The 25,346-nt window shown below is 40.8% G+C and overlaps 1 protein-coding gene across 2 annotated transcripts in view; it reads left to right on the forward strand.

The window, feature by feature from the left end:
- Nucleotides 1-8,853: 8,853 nt before the first annotated feature.
- Nucleotides 8,854-25,346, forward strand: part of FAM110B (family with sequence similarity 110 member B) — a 177,795-nt gene continuing 161,302 nt past the window's right edge. The window contains exon 1 of one of the 2 annotated variants that reach the window (XM_050938908.1): nucleotides 8,854-8,943. The gene's annotated coding sequence lies outside the window, so the exon portion shown is untranslated. The remainder of the gene's footprint in view (nucleotides 8,944-25,346) is intronic. The other variant, XM_050938911.1, reaches the window with a different exon arrangement.

Below are 25,346 nucleotides of genomic sequence, written 5' to 3' on the forward strand. Positions count from 1 at the left end.
ATGATTTTTTGCATATGTCCACACTGCAGTCTTCACACTCCTGTAAGTGTTCAATCTGGAGTATATATACCATCTTTTTTATGTTCCTCTTCATTTTTTTCCCCTGGAAGATTGTTTCTTTAATCAGTTATTCATTTCGTCCTAAAGTTGACATTCTTTTCTGGCAAGTTTTACAAATATATGCTAAAAAAATTAAACAAATGCATTCTTCTGAATTGGTTATAATAAATCATTCCAGAAAAGCAAATGCTGCTAGCTGGATTAAGGATATATCAATCCAAATGTTTTTTTTTTTTTTAATTCCTGGGAACTGTAAAGAGTTTTTCCACTCTGATTTTGATCTTCAATCTGATATTCTTTGTGGCCAAGATAATAAAAGCTCTTTGATTTCTTTACTCTGGCGTCTACTAATTCAGACACACAGTTCTGGCATCTACCAGTTCACATCTTGTGAAAATCTTTTGTCTTAAGGAATGTATTTTTTCATGATACGTCCTTACTGACCCTATATAAAAAAATACAATGTACAACATATTAAATAAAAACAGACTATATTTAATAACATTAAGAATTTTAATTGAATGCACAATAGAGAGGAAACACAAAACCCTGCTCTTGATTCACACTAAATATTTTAAAGAGTTGAGTTAACAGAAGGCCATATTCTGATTTTACTTACACCAATGTAACTACTGAGTAATTCAACTCGTTTTAATAGAGTTAAATGAAATATGAATCTGGACCAGAAGGTGTCAGTTTTTAATTTCCTACCTCTTGTTCATCGAAGGTAAACTTTCATTAGTTAATCATCATTTTTGTATTCTTCCTTGTGTGAGGTTTTCAGAAGAAAAACAGTCATGTTAGTTTATAAAGCTAGCATTGCAACATTTCCCTAGAGACTTTTCATATTGTCTGGTTCTGTGTAAATCTGTCCTATTATTATTCAGGTTCTGTAGTATTTATTGAAAGTAGATTTTTTAAATCTATATTCCCTACTTTAGGTATTAGAAAAACATTGCAAAAACTATTAATTTTGTGTGAAATTTGCCCCAGTGCAAAAGGCCTATGCGAGGCACCCCTTACTTCTTAACTCCCAAGAAGAAAACATTTTTTACCCGCATAAAGTCTGAATAATTGTGCTTCATGCAGGTGAAATGGGATAATTTTAGGAAAGCAGGAAACATGGATTAAGACTAAAGCACGTCTATGTCCTGTGCCTTTTCGCCTAGCCTATGCAGGGTCAATTTATGTGGGTATAAGAACAACTGTATCCTGTTGCCCCTCCCTGTCCAATCCAACCCTCATCTAGTGCTATCCTGCATGCTGGCCTGTTTGAATCTGGTACAAGACTCCTGCTATGATGATGCAAGGGTAGTATAGCATGGCTTGCAGTTCCATCACAGGACATAAGTGATGTGGAAGGTCTTATATGGCCCCTCTACACTGAGGTAAATTTTCACCTCTACAAATTAGTGCCATCAGGTTATCTTGGTGGTATTGGCTCTACTGTATATGCTATCACTTTGATTTGATCAAGACTCAGCTCTGTGTGTGTAGTAATGAGCCGAGTATTTACAGTGAGAACAAGATTCTCCCTCCTTCTGATGTAGCTGCAAAGGGCTGTATTGTGTTATTGGTTACTAAGTAGAACTCTCTGATGAAATGACACTATTTAGTTACAGATCAGTAAAATGTAATGTTAAAAATCAGTGTAGTGAATGGGTTGTTTATGAGGCTGAATTGAATGGGACTGTGTGTGTGTGTTGGGGGAGAATAAACAGGATTAGACCATACCGGGTATTTTAAAATGTGTTGTTATTGCAATAAATACTGATATAGATGCATTCCTTGTCCTTTAGGAAATCTAAAAATGGAACTTTTAATTTACTTTTTGTATATCTCAGTTCCTGTTGTTTTTGGGTCAAATAAATAAAATGACCCAGAGAATTAGACAAAGGAACCCAAAAGGGCAGCCTAAAATTACAATATTTAGTCTCATAAAGCACCTTATATATTGAAAGCGCTGTGCAGACATTGACTAATTTTGACTACACCTCTGTGAAGTAATATTATTACTTCCATTTTACAGATGGAGAACTTGAGAAAGAAACTGAAGTGATTTGCTCAAGGTCACACAGTACATAAATGGCAAAACTGAGATTAGAATTCAGGATTTCCCATCTAGTCTTAGTCCTTCAGAATACACGACTGCTCAAAAAACAACTGTTACTGCTGTTGTTAGAAAGCATACACATCTATAATTTATTCGTATGATATTGTTGGGAGGTGAAGTTTATATTTTCCATGAATACTTACATGTGGTGTGAAGAGGTTTGAGGGGGACTCAACCTTGTATCTAGTGTGAATGGAATCATATCTGAGAGCCAACAGAAGTAGTGAGCATAACCCACAGAGCTTACAATTGTCATTAACTACACATTTAGGTTCCTATTATCAGCTTGTATATCTGAAGGGCTCACAGCAGTTACAAACTCGACTGGTGGGTCAGGTGGGCTTGGACTCTAGTGGGCAGCCTAAGCCACTGCCAGTGTTACAATGTCCACACTGCTAGTTTTAGTGCACAGCTCAAGCTGAGCTAGTGTGAGACTGTCTAGTCATGCAGGAATCACAGCTCCCAGTTGCAGTATAGACATACCCATTGAGAATTGGAGTCCTGAGGGGATGTTTCCTGAGGAAATATTTATAATTTTTGCCGAAAAATATCAATTTTAAATATATGCTAGGGCATATTTTGATAATTTTGGATAAGTTTATACATGATCAAGCAGGACTAGTCCAAAGCCTAAACATCCAGCAACTCTACCTTAAAGGGAGCTGGAGCCCAGCTATCTATGCCAGGGGTGAGGAACCTACAGCCTGTGGGCCGGATCTGGCCTGTTCCTTTATTTCATCCAGCCTCGGTGCCCCCCTGTGGGGCTGGAGCCACGAGCACTGGCTCACACCACTGCCCCAAGCCTCTGCACCGCCCCCGGGCTGTGTGTGGCATGCAATTGATGTTTTCTGTGGGTCAATAGCCCGTGATAGAAAAAAGGTTCCCCACCCTTTATCTATGCTATACACTGCTACAGATGGCTGCTTCTTCTATTCCTATTCCCTGTCCCAAAGTAGAAAATCTAAGATTCTTGTTCCTGTAAAATATTGATAGGAAAAATCACCTGAGAAACAACCATAATGTTTTATTTTTACATTTTATATCTAAAACCAAGGTTTACATTCTTGGGCCTAGATTGTAATGAAGAAGGCTAGAGATTTAGTCCTAATCTCAAAAATATTTAAGCACATGTAATTTTTCTCATGTGAATAGTCCAAGTTAAAGGGACTAAATATCACAGCACATAATATTAAGTGCATGCACACGTCTTGTAAAGGTTGGCAATGGTTAGCCTCTGCCAGACTGGGGAAAGAGGCACCAATGTGCAAGTTGTTCCATGTAGGCACACCACACCTCCACTGACTTCACTGGGGTTCTGCGTAGACACGGAGGTCCATTCTTTTGGAACAACTTGCAAGATACAGGCCATCAGAAATTTAAAACTCATCAGCACCTGAATGAATACTTAAATTTTCAAAAATCCATAACCAATAACTTAAGCTGATTGGGGAAAAAAGCTGAAAACTTTCAAAAAAAATTTAAAACTTTTTCTGTTTTTTTTTTAATTAAAAATTTTTGATTTTGGAAAATTTTGATTAGTTCTATATGCAGTCAAAAAGATGGGGTAATTTTTTTTAAAATCTCATTTTTTTCAAATCTTGAAATTATGAATTTTGAAATGTCATTGAAATGTAGAAATCCTAAAATTATCGACAAACTTTATCAACAACTCAAAATGTTTGCACCCATCTTTATAAAAATTAAAAGATCTTTATGTAGATTTTTTGTACTAGATACCATCAGGAAATAAAAGAAATTTTGAATTTTTAGACCAACGGCCCGAGCCTGCAAACACTGATTCACATGTACAACTTTATTCATAGAAGTAATCCCATTAGAATCACAGGGACAACAGACTACTCACATATGTAAACAGACACCTGGGTAAGAGTTTGCACAATTAGCATCCAAACTATTTTGGAGATAGAACTTTCCTGTCACAAAATAATACAAAGCTTTTTCAGAAAAATTCACCTTGATCTTTTAACCTGAAATTTCCCACAAAACATCGTCTCTGAATAAAGACTACCCATATGCCATTTCTAAAAAGGAGATTTATTTTAAAGAAGTTGGGGTTGGAATCATCTCAGAGTCAAAACTCAATCTTAAATCAGTCAGTTATAAATTCAGCTTTAGAACTTTAATTCTCATCTCCTACTCATACAAGTCATTGCTACTCATGTGAGTGTGCCCAATTCCAGTCAATGAAATTACTTACCTGGATAAGAACTACTGGACTGACTAAAGTTTGCAGGATCAGTCCCTTAATTATAGTGTCACTACTGGATATGTCCATCTTGTAAGGAAAGTGTGTGTGTAACTAACTTCTGCCCTCTATTGGATAGAATCATTACCCTCTCCTGGGGACAATCAGAAATGTCCAACTGTGCTTTATACATTAACAGCTTACAAATTCTCCTTTAGCTCAAGTTAGAGGGAGGGGTCTGTATTTTGGAGGATAACACCAGTTCTAGCCTCACTGTTAATATAAAGTTAAAAAAGGGCTGTAGTGTGCACCATGATGAGCCACAGATTTGTGGCAGACAGGGCTTGTCATCACAAAACTATTAGGTTGTGTTAGAATATGACCTTGAGGCGGTGTGTTAATTAACCTGATGTTAAACATGATATAATCAGAAACAAGTTGTGTTTAATACTGAGTAAGCTGGTTGTCAGTAAACTGTACTGGAACCATACATTTAGAGGAATAAGTCTCATTGTTCTTATACTCAATTGCATTAATATGGATTTAGGCTATGTGTTTTGCACAGAAGAACTGTGAAAAGACTCTGATTAACAGCATTAGTTGGGTTTTAAACATTTCATATCTCAACCTCTTTTCAAAATATCAAAATACTACAAACCATAGATAAGCTAATCCATTTTGATAATTACTAATTTTTAGGTAAATGTAAACATTTCTGGACATAAGTAAATGAAAAGCCATTTTAAAATGATGAGTGTAAGAAAATGTACCGAGTGTATTTTCTTACACTCATCTTAATTAAATGGCTTTTCACTTACTTATGTACAGATTCTGCAAACACTTATGCATGTGCTTAACTTCATTCATGTACAGCAGTCCCACTCAGATCAGTGGGACTGCTCAGGTGCCTGAGGGCAGGTCTACACTAGAAACTTTTGCCAGTATGGCAATGTTGGTTAAGGGTGTGATTTATTATTTATTTAGCATCTGTATACTGGCAAAAGCCCTAGATAGAGTTATACTGGACAAAGGTACTTTTGCCTGGTATAGTTTGTTTTGCTTGCCAAAGCAGGATAAGCACCTGTTTGCCAGTAGAAGCTGTGTCTACACTAGGGAGGTTTGTCAGGATAGGTATAGCAGCAAACTTTTTCTATTGTCCTATAGACTTTGCCTAGAGTGAAGCATATGCATGTTTACAGGATTAAGGTCTTCCATTATATAATGTGTTTTCAAATACAATATTTGTGAATCAGTTACTGTTTATTTTCAATAAATAACATTTCAAGGTTAAAATATAAATTGCTAGAGTTTTGTTTTGGGGGTTGGTCTTTTACAAATACTTACAAAATAATTTGCTCTCAGACTGAGACCCTGCATGCCAAATGTCAGCTCTGAGGTAAATTTCATGGCCTAAATAAAACTCCCTGAATATACGGTACTTATATTTGAAAGGAAATAAATGAGACTCTAAAGCTGTTGAATCAAAAATGGCTACATTAAAATAAAGAAGGTGAGATATTAAATGTAGTATTCCAGTCTTGTTAGAAGCATAAGGTGGCAATTTAATTAAGCTATCCGTCATGTGAAGTTTGGGAGTAAAAATCTGTCAGTGAATAGTATAAGAAACAATTTGATGAACTGCTCTGTTTCATTATCAAGGACATGACAGCAGAGGCACAATACATGTTACTGAGCATTTAGAAAGATTTTAGCATACTTGGGTAGCATTTTGGAGCTTTGTAGGCCTCTTCATAGAGTGTTTAGTAGAGCTTACTTTCAAGGTCAGATTAAGGCAATCAAGGGCCCTCAGCACACCATGACATGTGGGCTCCCCTGTGGCTTCTCCCCTATAGCTGTGCTTCCTGGGCCTTCGCTCTGTACCCACTTGGAAGGGGATGGCAGGGGAGACCCACCCTTCCTAGAGAGGTAGTGGCTGTGACACTTTCCCCCTCAGAAGCACTGCAGCATCACAGCACTCCTCCCAAAGTCTGGACAGGCAGAAGGATGCCCTTGGTAGTCAGCCCAGCAGTCAGTGTATCTAGTTGGGTGGGTGGGCTGGGTACACTGTACTTTTCTCCCCCTGCCATAAAGTTCTATATAAGGGTGTTGTTGGCAAAGACCCCTAGAACAGTGGGTCTTGGAGTTAATACCCCATTGAGGTACATGGTGCTATTTAATTCTTGTTTCAGGCTCTCTGCTGAGTCAGACTCCTTGAATTTATTACATAAGTGTCACATTTTTATGCTTTTCTTCACAACAGTGAGGACTAGAAACCTCCTCTTTTTTTAAATGACAGCTTAGGCTCTGGTGTAATCAAATAGCTGCAGAAACTGGGTCTCTGGCATGAATTTATAGCCCCTAGGCCTTAATTCAACCCTGCTTACTTTTCAGGAATGACAATATTCATTCCTTGTCACATAAACCCTAAGTAATAGGGAGTTTTGATGTTGGGATATGGAATACATACAAATAACCTGTGAGCAGGTTGTTGATATGCAGCACTGATACTTCGTGGATAATAGTCAAATATATAAGCTGGAATAGTTGCTGTTGCTCCTATATTGGTTTTTGAGGCCACTGAATCCGCTTTCGGGGCTGCTGGTTCTAGACTCTCCCAGCCCTCTTCCTTTGTGCCAACCTATTCAGGTCTGCCTTCCTCCCCCACATGTAGTGTGTAGGAGGTGAAGAGGGCTCTATACAGAGCCATTCTGCTTGGGCTCTTCTCACGCAGATATCTAATGTCTGGCTTAGCTGTCCGAAAAAGCCTGGGTAATACACATCTGGATAAACTTCAATTCTAATGAATGAAATAGGTTGTGATAGCAAAAGGGTAAGAACCTGTGTCAGGGACAGTAAGTCCAACTCAACAAGGGAACTGGGTCAAGGACTCAGATTAGGACTGTGGAAAAGTGTGTATGAGCAGCCATATGGACACCTGGATGTGTAAATGAATAGACAAACGGAAGTAAGTAACTAAATGAGCAAGGAAGTGCATATGTGAATAGTGGAAGTATCAGTACATGTGTGCTGGCACAGACCAGAGGAAGAAGAGTTGTCTAAATGAGCTTTAACTTTTGTGTGTGTATCAGATTTGCATTTGCTACAGTTTTTGTATATTCCAAAGATAACTGCTGTGAATGCAAAAGAAATATTCCTTACCATCTCTGCTACTAAGATTGACAATTATGTAACAGAAAGCTTAGTCTAAATTAGGAGTCACTGGTCAGCTCCTTCAGGACAAAAATAGGCATTGAAGACAATGCTGCTATACTGACTTACAGCAGCTGAGGTTCTAGCCTACTGTGCCAAATGCTGCTCTCAGTCCTACATATAACCAATTGACTCCATTCACTTCAATGAAGTTCTTTTAGATTTTTCACTGGTGCACATCTGATTACAGTAGTTAAAGGATGCCACATAGACCAATTAACAATGATCAGAATAAATGAACATCTTCTGTAAGTGAATATCTCATTTCTTGTACAGAGGGAAAGTGAACATTGCTTTTACAGCTGTACAATTTTGGAAATTCTCCTATGCTGCCTGAAGGATCTCATCTTAATTTAATGGCATTTCATCAAAACCATATAGTTTTATGGTGAAGTAAGTTTTCTGGAGCCCACTTTCAAGGATCTATTGGATGAAATCCTGGCCCACCCCCTACTTTCAAAGATTTTCTGGGGGGAATCCTGGCCCCATTGACGCCAATAACACAACTCCTTTTGTAATGGGGCCAGGATATTATCTATTATTTTTATCACTGTAACTTTTACATAATGCAAATAATGTTAAAATAGATGCAGCCGTTCTCATATCATCGCAGGCTAGCACTGGCAACGGGCTGCTAATCAGCTTCCACTCCAGCATCACAAGAGCGTGCCTAACAGCAGCCCGGGAGTGAATATGTGTGTGTGTTTGTGTGTATATTTGCATGCAGAGTGTGTCTGCCGGTAGAGAAACCTCGCACCAGCCCTGACCCCAGCCTGGGCTGCCCAGCAGGGCTAGTGACCCTTTGCCCGTGTCTGGGTTGCAGAGCCCAGCCTTATCCGCAGGCTCGACTGAGACTCCCAGCCGCTCCAGCCCAGAGCCCGGCTCAGCCCATTGTGTGTGAAGCATCCCCTCCAGTCCCTCCCCATTTCAGCGTGGACCAAACCATTGCACTGGGCCGCCAGACGTGCGGAGGCGCCGTCTCCCGAGCGGTCGCTCACCCTAGGCAAAGGCCGGGAGGCGGGCGCAGCCGAGGGCGGGCGTGCGAGTGAGGCACTGGGAGGCGCGGAGCACGGGCGGGCCCGCAGCTCCGCTCCCCTCCGCGCGTGCAGGCAGTGGGAAGAACCCGGCTGCGCTCTGCCTCCCCCCGCCGCCAGCAGCAACAGCAGCGCCCGGGAGAGTTTCATTCAGTGCCGGGAGGAAGCGCTGCCTGCACGGGAGGCGCCTGGCAGCCGCGCGGCTCGCTGCTCTCCTCCTCCTTTCGGCGGCTGCTTCCCCGCCGGAGGCCGGCTGCCCCCTGCCTGCGCTGCGCGCAACCCCCCCGAGTACAGGCGCCCGCGAGAGGCCGGCAGGGAAGGTAAGGGCGCCGCGCCGTAGGCAGATCTGCGAGCCGGGAGCCGCGGGCAGGCAGCGCCGGGGCTGCACGCGCTTATTGTTGTCCCAAGCAGCTGCAGCTCCCGCTGCCTGCCCCCAGTGTAATAGCTTTGCACGGAGGCTGGGCTTCCCGGAGCTCGTTTCTGGGAGTAGCAGCATATTCTACACGATTCAGAACATCTGTGGGCCCCGGGGTGTTTCTCCGCCCCGCGCCCCATGTGTCCCCCTTTCCTCCTGTGATGTAGGCTCTGGTTCGGGCTCGCTGGGGCTGGAGTTGTGACAGCAGGAGGTGGAAGTTTCCCCAGCAGCTCGGGAAGCGGAACGCTGTTTTTAAAGGGAGGAGGGATTGGGTGGTTTTGTGTGTGTCTCGCTGGAGCCCGCAGCCTCGTAGCTGCAAAGAGAGAGGGGAAAGTTATGATGAAGAGGTTGGACGCACGAGGCTTTCGGAAGGATTTTCCTTGCAGGGTTAGATGTTTGATGCTGGAGGGGTTTGATAGCTGATACTAAACTTAACAGGGCAGAGGCACTCAGCAGGGTCCTGGTGCCTAGTTGGGAGGTTGCTGCTGGAAGTCTCGAACCCGTGAGCGCTGACAGTTTTTCTTCGTGCATTTGATTTTAATGCCACTATTGCCCTTTAAGGAATGTTTCAATATACTCACGTTCCTCAGTGTTTGCAGGATCAGTGCCTAAGCAGCAGTGGTGGGTTGCGGGCGGGGGGGAGTGACAAAGGGAAGTGAAAAGGTTGTGTGTCTCAGTAGTGCACAGTTCACTTCCCAGAATAAGATGCAATAATGTGGGATAGCCCTGCTGTTGGAAAGACCAGCTGCCTCTCTGCATAGACACAAATTGCAGTGCCAAATTTATATTAGTTCTTTTTACTTAAGACCAAGTTATTGTAGTTCTAGTAACAGGACAAGTCCCCCAACTCTTTTTTTTTTAATTTGCTTTCTTCAGCATAAAACTGCTCAGAAATAAAGTGGTTTGGTTGTTCCTAAATTCCTCATTAATGTCCAGGGAAAACACGTGGCCTAGGAGACAGAAACCGAGAGTAGCTGTTTAACCCTTCGGATGTGTTTTTCTGACTCAGAAATAAGTGTGGACTTCCTTCCTTCTCTAATTCTCTTTCTCTGTGATGCAGGGCAAAGTACAAGGCTTCTTCCTGTGGGTCAGGTTTGTGCCCTGTTCAGAATCTGGTACACATCTGTCACAACATTACATGAAATTAGGCCTGTCTTGTGGCTGGTTTTTTAAGGACCCCTGACAGGTTTTATTTCAAGAGAGGATTTGACTCTGAAGGAAACTTTAGGCGAGGGAAGAGAGAAGACTTATCCAAAATAAAATGCACTGGGGTATTTTTCTATATTCCCTTTCCTGCTGTTATTGTGATATAGATTATATTTCTCTTAGAAAATACTTGCTCAGAGCCATTGCTCAGAGTTCAGTGAAGTTAATTTGTTTTACATCGTTGAAAAGGTAGTGATGTGTCATATGACCTAATATGTGATCCCTTGTAGGGTGAGGAGATGATCTGTGAAGGAATGAAGTCTTTCAAAAACCTAGTCTAAGCAAATAGAATGTACAATAAGAAATTATGTTACAGAATCTGAAAAGTATATGCATTTAAGCACTTAACTTTGCAAGTTTTACTTAGCATGAAAATTCATGTAATTTGCATGTTGATCCCTGTTATCTCAGTGTTTAAGATAAAAAATTGATCACACTTATGTTAATTCAGACATACTGAAGCTGATAGCTGCTTTTGCTTCATTATATGCAATTATCCCTTGTACTTAAAATGACCGCGTTAATTTTCTTGCCTAAAAGACTTGACATACCTTTAAAAGATCTGGGAATGTAATTCTTTTTATAACTTAGTTATAGGTTTTAAAAATAGTTTGTATTCCTAACTCTTTCATAGATTTCCTGGGTGACCTTGGGAAAGTAATTTAAGTTTTGAGCCTCAGTTTCCTCATCTGTATAATGTCTATAACCTTACCTTTTCTAACATATTGTTGCTAAATGTTCATTTGTAGAATATGGCTGATAGGCAGGACCAGCACTAGGGGTTTGAGCACCCTAGGCGGACGGCAATTTTGCTGCCGCGCGCGCTGGTCCCGCGGCTCCCCTGGAGCTGCCGCAGTGGTGCCTGCGGAGGGTCCGGTGCTCCATGGCTCCGGTGGAGCTGCCGCAATGGTGCCTGTGGGAGGTCCACTGGAGCTGTGCGAGGAGCCGACCGTCCGCAGGCACGACTGCGGCAGCTCCACCGGAGCCGCGGACCAACGGACCCTCCGCAGGCACCACTGCGGCAGCTCCAGTGGAGCCGCCTGCCGCCCCCTCCGGCAAAACGGTGCCCACCAATTATTCTGGCACCATAGGCGATTGCCTAGCCTGCCTAAATAGTAGCGCCGGCCCTGCTGATAGGGCTGGTGCTATAAAGGTATAAATGTTAATTTGTTACAAAAATGTTATATCACTTCTTGTCCTACATACAAAATCTGTTGCATGTTCTTAGTAGTAGATGATGTAGGTGCACTGCTTTGTGCGTATGTAGACTTAGACTAAGTACCTCGCTTATTTTTAAATGCTCTAAAAAGATCAATTTAATCTATTCCTTAGTGCTAAACATTAGTATGCCCCGTCATGCTTTGACCACATTCCAGAGGTCATGCTTTCATGTGGATGTCAGGTTCTGCTCAATAATGATCCAAAGCAGTGTGGACTGATGCATGTTCATTTTCATCATCTGAATCAGATGCTATCTACAGAAGGTTGATTTTCTTTTTTGGTAGTTCGGATTCTGTAGTTTCCGAATTGGAGTGTTGCTCTTGGAAGACTTCTGACAGTATGTTCCACACCTCACCCCCCTCAGATTTTGGAAGGCATTTCAGATTCTTAAACGTTGGTAGCTGTTTTTAGAAATCTCATATTGGTATCTTCTTTGCATTTTGTCACATCTGCTGTGAAAGTGTTCTTAAAATGATCATGTGCTGGGTCATCATCTGAGACTGCTATAACATGAAATATACGGCAGAATGCAGGTAAAACAGAACAGGAGACATACAATTCTCCTCCAAGGAGTTCAGTCACACACTTAACTGACACATTCTTATTTAAACAAGCGTCATCAGCATGGAAGCACATCCTCTGGAATGGTGGTCAAATCATGAAGGAGCATACAAATGTTTAGACTATCTGGCACATAAATACCTTGGAAAGCCAGCTACAAAAGTGTCTTGTGAATGCCTGTTCTCGCTTTCAGGTGACCTTGTAAATAAGAAGTGGGCAGCATTATCTCCCCTAAGTGTAAACAAGCTTATTTGTCTTAGTTATTGACTGAATAAGAAGTAGGACTGAGTGAACTTGTAGGCTCTGAAGTTTTATATTGTTTTCTTTTAGAGTGCAGTTATCTATATAAAAAAAATCTACGTTTGTAAATTGAACTTTCAAGATAAAGAGATTGCACTACAGTACTTGTATGAGGTGAATTGAAAAATACTATTTCTTTTGTTTATCTTTTTTACAGGGCAAATATTTGTCATAAAAATGAGATGAAGTGAGCATTGTGCACTTCGTATTCTGTGTTGTAATTGAAATCAGTATATTTGAAAATGTAGAAAAAATCCACAAATATTTACAATGAATTTAAATTGGCATTCTATTATTGTTTAACAGTGCAATTAAAGCTGCGATTAATCACAATTAATTTCTTTAATTGAGTTAATTTGTTTTGAGTTAATTGCTTGAATTAACTGTGATTAATTGACAGCCCTATCCTAAATGTATTAAAATATGTTTGTGGAGTAAAGAACTAGTGTGTCATTTGCACTGTTAGACTAACTCTGTGGTGAATTGTTTTTTTCTGAAACTTGCAAAGTATCCGGCAACGTCCTCTGTTGCACAGAGTGATTAAAGCTTCGCTCCAATAAGCACTTAGGCATCTATTCATGGGACTACTGTAACTAAAGTTAAGCATCAGCATTGCATGATTCTGTCTTATCAGTGCAGAAAATGTGATATCTGGAAGGAGTGACAGAGATGTGGCTATGCAGCATTCTTAACAATTACTAACAGCCCTTTCTGAGGCAACAATTTTTGTCATATACCCGTGGTCATGAGAGCTGTGGCTGAGATTTAACTCAGAACAGCAACTCAGCATGGCATGATCCCAGTCAAAAAGGCCGTAAATTACATGGCAATTTGTCACAGATTATTGTTTTGTGTTTCAATGTTAACTTCTTCTTCAGGGTTTAACAGTCTTTGGAGGTAACAGGCAGGTACCACAGGAGGTTTCAGTGGCAACTGAGCTAACTGTGGTGGTGGTAATCATGGGGAAATGAAGGGACAGGCTCTCTAGAGTGGATGTCCTGAGATCCTCCTCTGTAGGGCTTTTACAGAGATGCTTTTATACCATGCACTTAAGCAACCATGCCCCCTGCCTCTTCCATGCAGCTGCTGATCCCTCTCCAGAGGGATCCGGTTTCCTATGTACTCAGCCATGTGGAATATTTGTAACTTTCTCCTCTGGTGGATTTTTTCACAAGAGTTGATAATGTGGTCCATGTTCATATGAAAGACCATACTTTTTCAGTATGACAAAATGATTGTAAGGCCTAGCCTACCTGTAACCTGATAACTTTTAGATGTGTGGGGTTTTGTTTTTGTTTTTATTGTTACCAAAATAGTTATACCACTAAAAATCCCGATGTGGGTATAGTTACACTGGTATAAAGATGACTTCCACTTTCTCTTATGGAATAGCTGCAGTGGATCAGTATAAACTGTGTCCAAACTGGGAAGGTTGTTCTGTTTTAACAATACCAGCATAGTTAAAGTGGTGCACATTTCTAATGTAGACGAACCCTAAGTACACCATAGTTATTTCCAATTCCATATGCAGATAATTCACCATACTTTACTGCCTTGTATCTTTTGATATTACTTTTTTCTTTCTTTCTTCTTTAGTTTTTAAAGTTAGTCTCAACATTTTCAGTGTCTGTCCTTGTGGACTCCTGACATGGTGGGAATGTGAAATCTCAGATTGTTATTGGAAACTTTCAATGTGAGAGCATTCGTAGGAGGAAAAAAAAAAAGTAATGTGACTCTTTTTCTGAAAGTATATTTTGGTATTCCACATTGGGGAGATGACTGAAGTCTCATTTAAAGTAATGAATAAACTGACAAAAAAAACCCAAGACAATTTCCAAGATAAAATAACTGTGTAAACTACAGTTAAGGTTGTAGGTATATATAGATTGCTTAATAATAATAATAATAAAAACCCCTTAAATATATGTTGTAATTTTCTTAAACACAAATTGGAAATTCAGAATTAAGATTACATGTAAATGTCTGAAAGTAAAGAAATGAACACTACAGATAAACCAAACAACTTTAACCCTGCTCCCCTAACACCACTCCTTGAACAACAGAAACAGGAAACAATTCTGTAGTAATGATGGGACACGTAGGCATGCTGGTAATTGAATGAACTCTCCCCCCCATTCATCCCCTCCCTCCCCCTTGTCTATTCTCTTGAAATGGGTTGGGGTTATAAAAAGTAATACTCCTGTCACGTGATGAGGGTGAGTAAGAGTGAGTATTTATTTACACTGATGGCTACTGTGTTGTTTTAGCTTTTCATATGGGGGAAAAGGAGAAATGTAACTAAAAACTAACCACAAATGAACACAGACAACTAAGAAAACACACAAATGGAGAAATATAGGATGGAGGTCAGAATGAATGACTTGCACCCCTTGATACATCAAAGGATTATTCTTCCTCTTTGTGAACATCTACCAACAGCTATTACCTCTTCCTAATCACATGCCACTTCTTATTCTAAGTGTCAGAGGGGTGTCCGTGTTAGTTGCTTTTCTTATTCTAAGAGTTCCTTTTGCAATGGTCTTGTTTGTCTGCGGAGTAGGATCTGCCACCTAGGGCCTGTTTGCTGCTCCCATGTCCCTTTAGGTATGAATAAGAAGCAAGTCATTTTGGAAGGGACCGGGGGAAGACATAGTGCAATGATGGAAGTTATAGGGGAAAGGCATTCATGTTTAGGGTCCTGGGCCGAAGCCTGTAGCAGAGAAAGGACATGCCTTCTCACCCCCTTGAGTGCAACCTAGAGTGGTAGTGTGGAAATCCATGTGACCCAGGATTTGTGAGCCTGGCAGTAAGGGGCCTAAGAAAAAAGATGTTCGTTGTTTTAGGGAGGGCTAAAGAGCTCTTTAGCCGGATGATGGGTGAAGGTTGGTAGTGAAGCCTTAAATTATAACAGGTGTGAATGCTGTAGTCCTAGGAAAACCACTGATGTATTTTAATTCTGTGCTTGGGACCTTTGTTATTCTGGAACGAGCAGACTTTTGCTTTGACTAGAGGGCCAAAGCACTAAAATTCACTCTGACCAAAGAAAGCAAGACCAGACAAACAATGGATGCATCCTGGCACCAGCCTGCTAAGCTGCTGTTACAGACAGACTTTAAGTGCAGCCAAGTGCTTCCTTCTTCTCCAAGAAGGATGACGACAAAATTACATATGGACCATTTAATAAAGCAATTTAGCAGATATATTTGAGTCTAAGGCCCCAGATGTGACCTAGTCAAATGAATTGTGCCTCTGTTTAGGCACCCACCTGGTACACCTTGCAGGGTTGGGCTTTAAGACTGTAAACTCGGCTTTTGAATTTCAAAGATGAATGTTTAAAACAGAAGGAAAATGGATGTCAATAATGTGGACAGATTTTTGGAAGAATCATTAAGAAAGTAAGACATTTTGGGTAATGTTTTATGTATCAGAGCAACATCAGTGCTCTTGAAATTGCTTTATGCCAGTTAAGGTTTTTAATTGATAAAGCATATGTATACTTTTCTTGGGAAGTAATGCCCTTGCAAAGCACCCAGGCATAGTTAATCTAAGATATGACAGTCCAGATTTTTAATGGTCACTTTAAGTGTATGCTTTCTTTCAAGAGGAGCTGTAGCAAACTTAAAATATCTGTGTTCCTTTTAGGAAAGAAGTGTAAAGAGACTGTGATAAGCAGTCAAGAGGATAATTTAAGAATCTCAAGAAAGTTGTAGTGGATGTCTTAGTAGCATTTAGTATTCATTTATTGTGTGTTTTCATTTACTCCCGTCTCTGCTTTATATGAGTATGTTGCTTATTGTTAAAATATTATCATTAAAAATTATGTGACTTTAGCGACTTTCATTTTAGAGTTCTAAAGTGTCAAATATTAATAGACAACACTTGTGTAAGGTAGGTAAGTATTGCTGAAGTATTAAAAATACTAGTTAAACCCAAACTCAAACAATATCTGTTGCAAAGCATAGTATGTAATGTAGATCTCACTCCTCATCCTGTCTTTTATCTACAATATCACTTTATTAATTTGCTTTTATAATTGGAGAGTTTGAAAAACTGCATTTATAACTGTGAGGACATTTTTAAGCTTGCCCTGGTCAGTGAATATATATCCAAAATCTTCTTAATCTCAGTTAAGAGAAAACAAGAGAGTCCTTGATATTGCAGTTTACAAACTAAGACATGGTCTCCACCTAAAATTAAGATCAAATGAACTGTATTGCTCAGGGGTGTGAAAAATTCACATTCCTGAGAGACATAGTTAAACCAAATTGAGCCCTGTGGAAGACAGTGTGAGGTTGACAGAAGAATCATTCCGTTGATCTAGCTACCACCCCCGAGGGGGAGTATTTATAAAAGCAACAGAAAACCCCCTTCCATGTCTACCCTACAGTGTTACAGTGGCAGCTGTGCCACTGTAGAACTTGTAGCATAGATATACTCTAAGGAAGAGTGTGTGTGCATGGTGAGAAGAATAAGGTTGGGATGTATAGTGAGTTTGAGTGCAGATAGAGGAGGAGTGAAGGAGAAGAGAAATAGAAGGAAATGAGAGAGACTGAAGAGAGGGGATAAGAATGAGGTGAAAGATGGAGAATGGGTGAAGGAGGGAAAACAAGAGAGTGAGAAGAAACATCTGAGGGTATGTCTGCGCAGTGATTTTTGGAGCAAGCCTCCCAGCCTAGGTTGACAGACTCGGACTAGTGTGGCTTGAACTAGTGCTTTCAAAATAGCTGTACAGACAGCACTCTGAAGTTGTGGCTTGTGCTGGAGCCTAGGCTTCAGAGTCTGAGCTTCAGCCCAAGCTGCAATTTCAAAGCACTGTCTGTACGGCTATTTTTAGAGCACTAGCTTGGGCCATGCTAGCTCTGGTCCAGTCTGGATGGCGCTCTCCAAAATCCTGTGTAGACTTGCCCTAAGAGGAATGTAAGAGGAGAGAAACATATGAGGATAGTTGATAGAATTAATAGTTAATTTGTGAATGGGACCATAAAGGGGTAGTGCTAACATTAATTAAACTTGTACATAAAAATGGGAGGAACGTTGGTATATATTAAAAAGTTCAAGTTGCATCCTAAGAGCAAGCTTTGAATAGATGTGAGCTGGAGATGGTAAAGGAAGAAGACATTGAATCATTATTTTTGTTGTTAAGTCACAGAGGGATTTTACAGATGCCCATAATGACAACTGTAAAATATTTTTTCCTTGATTTTCCTACTATGCACATATTATTTTCTTTAAAAGGGGAGGAGGAATTGGGGAATCTAAAGAGGGAAAGGAAGGGTTGTTTAATTCCATCTCTTGATGGCACCTAGTTGCGTGGAAACAAAGCAGACAAAAGCCAGGAATCCTTTCAGATATTTTTAAAGACATTTTTTAAATTATTTATTAATATTTTTTATTATAAATCCAACAATGGCTTCCAAAAAGGCAGTTAGGTGACTTTCTATTTTATCATTTAGTGTAAATGGTCCCTTTTCACATTTGTGTATATTCAGTAGCATGTTAAACATCATATACAGAATTTAAAGGTTATTTACTCTACTGGTTGATAAGGGTAGCTGCTGTTGTGGTTCTGAAGAGCCATTAACATGCCTTGGGATAAAAGTCACTGTATTGTTCTTGCCAGCAAGTTAAAGAAGTATGGGCTGGATGAATGGACTATAAGGTGGATAGAAATCTGGCTAGATTGTCGGGCTCAATGGATAGTGATCAATGGCTCCATGTCTAGTTGGCAGAAAGAGCTGTGTGGTGGCTTGTAACTGCTGCTACATGGTTCATATACCTTCAGAGACTGAGGAAACCACAGATGCTGGCCTATTTAGATAATCTGGATTTCTGGTCATATCACAACGTAAGCAGGGAACTGTGCAGCCTGGGAAAACCTTGGTCAGGAGGAAGAGAGATGTGGGTCTCTACCAAAAAGAGGAGGCAGCTGAAGAGCCAGGAGCCTAGAATGGATGACCTGGATGGACCATGGTGGGGGAATACAGATGCGTTTGTCATGAACTGTGGCAACAGTGTAAGGGTTATTGCAGAGGCATTCTTTTTGGACCCTATTATACAGTTGATAGACAGACATTGCACCGCCAATGTTACACTTGATTGATGTCCCCCCCCCCCAGTATGCATAAAAAAGTACAAAATAGAAAAGGCAGACCACAGATGCAGTCATTCATCTTTTTCCTGCGCTGCTTTTCCTGTTAGAATACACTGGGCCAAATTTTCAAAAGTGCACAATACTGAGCAGCCCCCATTGAGACACCTATGGCAAAATTTGCAAATGAGCTTAGTACCAGATGTGCTAAGCTTGTCTGAGATTTAGCCTATTGTGCTTGGAGTCACATAGAAACATTTTGCTTTGACCATGTCGCTAACACTATTCAGCTGGAGCATGCAGAGATCTACGCCTGTCATGTGCAAGCTTTTGAGGATTCTAGCATAGTCCCATCGAGAAGAGGGGTTGTCCAAGGTGAACAGTTTACAGATTGAAGGGAACCAAGTCTCTGTTTTGAATCAGAGTGATTTAAAAAAATAAGCATATAATTGTTTTGGAGTTGTCTCACTTTATAACAGCTGCTTATTTATGGTAGACATGAGATACAAGCATTGAACTACAGCTGAATGATAGTTATACTTTCAACCCATGATATATTGAGCTAATGATAAATTGGTATATTTACAAATGTTATGTAGTCTTATTTATGGAATAATTTTAAGGTTTTGTTTCCTTTTAATATTTGATTGCGTTTGCACCTGAATTAATATTGGGGCCATATGGCTTACCAACTTCCTTTTTGTAAAAAATCATTCTAACACATAGGTTGCCTAATATTATCCCCTAATTATAACTGCTCTGGACCTGAATGCCCTTTTTTTCTGCTTCTAGCAGATGCATAGAACTGCTTGTTTTAAGCTGAATTTCTAGTGATGAGAAACAAAACTTGTTCCTTAGACACTGAGATTAATTTTTGTGGAATACTTCATCCTATTCAGTGCAACGTCCTAGAAACATAATGCTTGAAAATCAGGTCAGCTCTCTTCCTTCGTTGAAAAGGCTGATGAATGCTAGCAAGCACAGTGCAGGTGGTGGTAATACAGTTCTTTGTCCTCGATGAAGTACAGTTTGTTAAAATAATATGCTAAATTGAAAGCAATTGAGTAGCTTTTTGTGATCTATTGTAAACAGTCTCCTTTTCTGGAGTTGCAATGATGGACTTCCGGTGGGTTCATTAAACATTTTCAGAATACATCTGCTTGGTGCATAATACCTTCTTTTGTAGAGAATATATATAGAAGAAGAAAAAATTTCAATAAGCTTTTTACAAAGTATAATCCTAATGATTGGAGTATTAGGATGGGAACTTCCTTTTGTTGTATAGAGCAAATGTATGACCAGGCATTACTTGTTTAAAATTGTTGCGTATATACAAAATGACCTGATTCTTTTATGCCAAGGTTGTAGGCTCTTCTTATCTGGCATAGTCAAGATCTGCACAGTCCCCTCATATCCTGTTATTAGCAAAGATTATAATCTCTAACAGTGATATATAAATTTGTGCATCATTTTAGTTTGTTTATCTTGTTATTGAGCCAGATATAGAACTTTTGTATAAATCACTTAATTCAAAAGGATACCTTGAAAGTAGTAGTAGTAATAAAAACCACAGGTTTTTGGGGAATTGTTAGTAGCAAATTATGCAGTCTACACTTGTGATAAACTAGTCATTAAAGGTTATGTTAGTGAGGATGCAAGAAACTTCATGAGATTCACATTGCAGAATTTCAAATGAAAACTCCCGTGGAATAAACGGTTTTGCTAGAGGAGTTTGAGAGAGTAATGTTCTGCTCAAAACAGCTGCTCCGACACACTCTGTACCACTGGAGACTCCTCAGAAATGCCACTAAGCCACCATCTAGACCCCTGTTTCAGGACACTTTCATGCCTCAGGTCTCTTTGGCAGCTTAAAGTATAGCATAGGGATCAGCAACCTTTGGCATGCGGCCCATCAGGGAAATCTGCTGGTGGGCCGGGATGGTTTGTTTACCTGCAGTGTCTGCAAGTTCGGGCGATCACAGCTCCCAGTGGCCACAGTTCGCCGTTCCAGGCCAATGGGGGCTGCGAGAAGCGGCGGCCAGCACATGCCTCAGCCCATGTCGCTTCCCACATATCAAATATGAACCAACTGAAATGAAGGCATCTGGTTTATTTTGTTGTTTGGTCATACAATATTGGTAGTTGGATAAAAGGAAAACTTACAAAGAAAACCTTCAGTGTAATTGGCTTTAGAAGTCTTTTTTTACCATGTCATGAACAGCAGCTTTATTACTTGTTAAATATTTTTAATCATTTCTTCAATCAGGATTTAAAATGTTCCCTTCTATGCCAGTGATCCTTAAGTAATTAACAATGTAACTTGCTATTAATACTGCATTTTAGTTGGGTAAGGTTGTACAGTAGCTTTACATACTAGATGCCAACATCTAGACACATAGATTCTAATTTGGCCTATAGATGCAAAAGTAGCGTGTTTTGTTTTTATTTGCTTTCCAGTTCATAAAAACTTGCTCTTGTTTCGTAGATTGTAGGTTCATTTATGAATTACAATAGATTTAAGGTCTGTATGTTGGTTAAAGTGGCCAGCAATTTAGACACCACAGTAATTGCACTCAAATGGAAAATAATAGAACTCCCTTCTGATCTGTCTACCTTAGTTAAAGACCTGAGTAAGCCGACGGGCCATACAATTCAAAACGTTGAGACTAGGTCAAATCAACAGAGGGAATGAGCCTCAGAGTTGGAGACCCTTCTCCAGAAAGACTTTGCATCCAGTCCCTACCATTAAAATATAAGGACTATCAACAGAAGACCCTTGCTGATTTCCTGTGGAGATGGCAGACAGGGAGAGAAGCAGCCAAGAACCAGACCATATAGGTCTTTGTATATCTCTTACAACATCTTATATTGTATCCAAAGCAAATTAGAGATCCATCCCTCTCAAAGTAAACAGAGAACCTGCAAAATGAGACACATTCTAGTGTCAGTGAATACTGTAGCAAAAAGCCATTGGCTTTATTTGGCAGGGGCAGCTCCAGGCACCAGCACGCCAAGTGCGTGCCTGGGGTGGCAAGCCATGGGGGGCTCTCTGCTGGTCGCCGCGAGGGCAGCAGGCAGGTTGTCTTCGGCGGCATGCCTGCAGAGGGTCTTCTGGTCCCGTGGCTTCAATGGACATCCCGCAGGTGTGCTGCCGAATCCACGGGACCGGGGACCTCCCGAAGGCAAGCTGCCGAAGGCAGCCTGCCTGCCGTGCTTGGGGCGGCAAAATACCTACATCCGCCCCTGTTATTTGGACTACGAATTGCTATGTGATTTGCGTCTCTGAGCAGCTGTGCTGCAGGCACCCCAAAACCCTTTGATAGCTCCAAGTCCAGTACATTGCGGTAGTGTAGGAGGTGACACAGACATGGATCACTATGGTGAAATCAGAGAAAAGAGTTACAAAAGTAAAGGGGGAAACAGTGTTACCCAGTGTTGCTACCTGAGCTAGTAGGAGTATCTTGGCCTACAAGTAACTCAACATTGCAAACCTCATTGACAGAGGATAGGCATATTCCTCATAAGGGGACGGGAACATCCCATATCAAATTGACTAGATGTTCCACATCCTTCTTCTCCCATTTGGGCTTCAGCCACCTCAATCTCATTCATGTTTTGGTCTGACTCTGGAAAAGCAGAAATGGTGCACTGTCTGTATTCAAGGAAGAAAAAGAGACGTGCAGCTGAGTATCATTAGCTACATTTGGAATGTAAATCTTTAGGGGCAGGACTCATACCTTCTGTTTTTTGGCACAGTGTTAAACACACTGATGGTAATTAATAAAGAAATAATAACACTTCATCCCAAAACAATTCATTCTCCCCCATGATTGGCTTTATATGTGCACTGAACAGGATGGATGACAAAACAGAACTCTGGAGGACTCCACATGAGATTATTTCCCAATAACACGTTGTAAATTCCTTGCAAATCTTTTAAAATACATCAAATGCTTTTAATTTACAGGTAAAGTATATACACCTGGTTGATTTGTCTGGCAATAATTCTCTCTCATAGAAATTTTGACCAGCAGTATAAGATGGCTTGCAAATTGATAGACATATGGAGAAGACAGAAAAGGAGCTCTATGGAGAAACAGAGGGAGATTTTTGTTTTCATATGGAGCACTATCAAAATGTGGGTAGTTGCAAACTACATATTTTCTTCAATATTTCATACTTTAAAAAAATGCTTCTAGATCACTCATTTTGACTCTCTCAGTTGGTCGGTCTTTGCTCAAAGCAGTGAGTGATTCTGAAAAGTTCATATCTGAGTTAGGAATAATAAAACCTGTTTTAGTAACTAGACGAAGCACTCAGTGTCCAAAATCATCTTTTGGTAAAGAAAATAATACCTGTATTCATTCTTCCTTCAGAGAGAATTCTTATATGACACTTTTGTTTGCTCTTACATCCCTAGAAGCAAGTGACACTGTTACACAGCTGGTGAATTGTATTTTGCCTGATAACTTCATACAGGATGAAACACTTTATAATAATACCAACAGTAATTTGGGTAACATGATTAACTACCAGATAATTAGTTTTACCTTTAATTTTTAAATAATATCAGCTGCTGGTAATTGCATCATTAGAAATGGTACATTATCTGCTTTTAAATATATGAATCCAAATAGTGAGATTCTGCATGTATGTGGCTAATAAATGGAGAACTGGTGCAGATTCTTTCTGTGCTTTAAAACTTTTTATTCCAGCAGTCCTCCCCCTCAGCCTCCTCCAAATAAATTAGGGAAAATATTGGCCATCTTAATGGAGTGAAATCGTTCAGACATGAAACTGAAATATTCTTTTTCTCTTAAGAGCCTGTTAGTAATGCTGTTTATTTAATTGTCACTATAGTAAGCCTCATGTTTAGGATCTTCTAATGATCATAAAAAGATTGTTCCCCATTGAAATGTGACACAATGTCAGATTGAGAGTGACTTTTAAAATAAATAACATTTAAGATAATAAAGAAGACCATAATTCTGTATATCCTTGCTCATATGAGTAATTAGTGGTTCACAGTCATGTTGGAAGGGCATAACGAGTGGGCTCCTGCAGGGATCAGTTCTGGGTCTGGTTCTATTCAATATCTTCATCAGTGATGTAGATAATGGCATAGAGAGTGCACTTACAAAGGGTATGGCTACACTTGGAGATGTGTAGCCCTGGGAGTTACAGCTGTGTTCGTACAGCTGTGTAGGGAAAGCGCTGCAGTGTGGCCACACTGACAGCTACCAGTGCTGCAGTGTGGCCACATTTGCAGCGCTGTTGGGAGTGGTGTATTGTGGGCAGCTATCCCAGCGTTCAAGTGGCTGCAACGTGCTTTTCAAAAGAGGGGAGTGGTGGTGGGGTGGAGTGTGACAGGGAGCGTGGGGGAGACAGAGAGAGTGGATTTTTGGAGCTGACACTGTTCTCAGCTCCCTGCCTTGCAAGTTCTAAGGACTGGAAGATACACCGTGCCTACCTTCAATCATTTTAAAAGTTTTGACCTTTCCCCCACCTGTCTCTTATTCACCCCTCTCTTACTAACTAAATGCAAATTATGCACTCCTAAATAGTCTTTAGACCATATAAGCAGCTGCTCAACACTACCCCTCCCCTCTCTCCTCAAGCAAACAACTGTGAACATTCCAAAGCAATTCCCCTGCCTCTGCTCGCTCGCTCGCTGGAGCAAAGAGCAGCTGTGTTTGTTTTTTAGCTAAGTCGCTACGGGGAGATCGGAGTTCAGCCATTCTTCCGGTTTGTTGTGGACAGGAATTCTGGGATACCTCCGAATACCCTGGAGGCCAATAACAGCGCTTTTGGTGGCTACACTTGATGACCAGTGCTGGAATCGCTACACCCCAAGCAAACCAGGTGTACAGCCTGCGCTGCAACTAGGGAGTTGCAGCGGTGGCTGTGCTTTGCAAGTGTGGACACAGAGTGAGTTGCAGCGCTGTAACCCCATCACCAGTGCTGCAACTCTCCAGTGTAGCCATGCCCAAAGTTTGCGGATGATACCAAGCTGGGAGGGGTTGCAAAGGCTTTGGAAGATAGGATTAAAATTCAAAATGATCTGGACAAACTGGAGAAATGGTCTGAAGTAAATAGGATGAAATTCAATAAGGACAAATGCAAAGTACTCCACTTAGGAAGGAACAATCAGTTGCACACATACAAAATGGGAAGTGACTGCCTAGGAAGGAGTACTGTGGAAAGGGATCTGGGGGTCATAGTGGATTACAAGCTAAATATGAGTCAACAGTGTAACACTGTTGCAAAAAAAGCAAATATCATTCTGGGATGTATTAGCCGGAGTATTGTAAGCAAGACACGAGAAGTAATTCTTCTGCTCTACTCCGTGCTGATGAGGCCTCAACTGGATTATTGTGTCCAGTTCTGGGCTCCACATTTCAGGAAAGATGTGGACAAATTGGAGAGAGTCCAGAGAAGAGTAATAAAAATGATTAAAGGTCTACAAAACATGACCTTTGAGCAGGGGCGGCTCTATGTTTTTTGCTGCCCCAAGCACGGAAGTCAGGCGGCCTTCGGTGGCACGCCTGCGGGCAATCCGCTGGTCATGTGGATTTGGCAGCATTTCTGCGGGTGATCTGCAGGTCCTGTGCCTTTTGCATACCCACTGTCAAATTGCTGCTGAAGCTGTGGGACCAGCAGATCACCTGCAGAACTGGCTGCCTGACTGCTGCCCTCACAGCGCGCTGCGCTGGTGCCTGGAGCTGCCCCTGCCTATGAGGGAAGATTGAAAAAATTGGGTTTGTTTAGTCTGGAGAAGAGAAGACTGAGGGGAGAGAGAACATTTTTGAAGTACATAAAAGGTTGTTACAAGGAGGAGGGAGAAAAATTGTTGTTCTTAACCTCTGAGGATAGGACAAGAAACAGTGGGCTTAAATTGCAGCAAGGGTGGTTTAGGTTGGACATTAGGAAAA

Source organism: Gopherus flavomarginatus, chromosome 2 (genome assembly GCF_025201925.1).
Source record: "Gopherus flavomarginatus isolate rGopFla2 chromosome 2, rGopFla2.mat.asm, whole genome shotgun sequence".
NCBI classification, from domain to species: Eukaryota; Metazoa; Chordata; order Testudines; family Testudinidae; genus Gopherus; species Gopherus flavomarginatus.